Genomic DNA, 1,200 nt, shown 5'->3' with positions numbered 1-1,200 from the left:
ATCAACTCACAAAGCGTAGAAGATGTACCGAGAGGGATCAAGTGATCCCATGGTATGGTAAGCATTGTCCATTGTGCTTTGTGTACTAACCCATGGTCTATGTGAGAGTTCTATGTGGGGTTAGGTACGTGTTCATGGGCTTGCGTCAAGAGGAAGATATCACTCAACCCATGGAGAGGATGACATCAAGTGGTGATCGTCATCAAGATTGCCGTGTGCAAGTTCAAGTGGAGCATCACGAAGAGATCAAGTGCTTGAAGCTTGCCGTCCATTGTGGTGACAATGGACTTGTGAAGATGTGCCGAAGAGTGGCTCACCCATAGTGGACTATGGGGGAGTAATCATCTAGTCTTCATCGAGCCAACGCAATCAAGAAAGGTGGTCCAACTTGAGGGAGTCAAGATCGTCATCATCTAGCTCAAGTGGACCATGTGCAAGGCAAAGGTTTTCCCTTGATAGGTTTTCTATTTTACCGGTCTCATGGTGGTAGTTGGGAGACCGGGTTATAGGATCGATAGCCGTACTATCAAGGGGGGCTCTCAAGTGAGTAGCTTGATCGTATCGTTCGTCGAGAGCTTAAACCATTGCATCCTTGCATCATGTTTCTTGGTTCTTGTTTGGTTCTCTTTGTGAGTCTTAGAGCTTATGGTCATCTTGATGACAAGCTTGAGTTCATCGAAAACGGAGTTTGCATGCGTCTTCTATGATGTTTTCGATGTTGGAGGTTTTACCGGTCTTATCCGAGGAAGGGTTCTCACCATTTTCTTTTGGGCCTTTTCTCATTTTCTTCTTATTGGTATTTCTATCAATATTGTGTTAGCCCTTGTCGCTAGCTTTCCAACAAACTTGGTTTCGTCGAATTTGGAGTCCGTTTGCAGAAGTTGTGTCAGTTTTGGTGTTCTGAAAAGGCTGCAGCGGTACTACCGCGGACAGGAGCGGATGTAATTTTTTTACAACCGCTCTTGGGAGCGGTACTACCACGGCTACTTCCGTGGCTACTTCCGCTCGGGACCAAAAACTCGTCACAAGTCCAGCGGTGGTAGGCACGGATGTAATTTTTTAGTACCGCTCGCAAGCAGTAGTACCGCTACCCTTAGCACTAGTACCGCTACCCGTAGCGGTAGTACCGTGAGGTCAAGCGGTACTACCGCTCCGACGGTTCTTCTGGCTTTTTTGCCTCCTCGCTGTTGTGTTTCAAAG

Source organism: Aegilops tauschii, chromosome 5 (assembly GCF_002575655.3).
Source record: "Aegilops tauschii subsp. strangulata cultivar AL8/78 chromosome 5, Aet v6.0, whole genome shotgun sequence".
Classification (NCBI taxonomy): Eukaryota; Viridiplantae; Streptophyta; class Magnoliopsida; order Poales; family Poaceae; genus Aegilops; species Aegilops tauschii.
Note: the sequence above shows the minus strand (reverse complement) of the source record.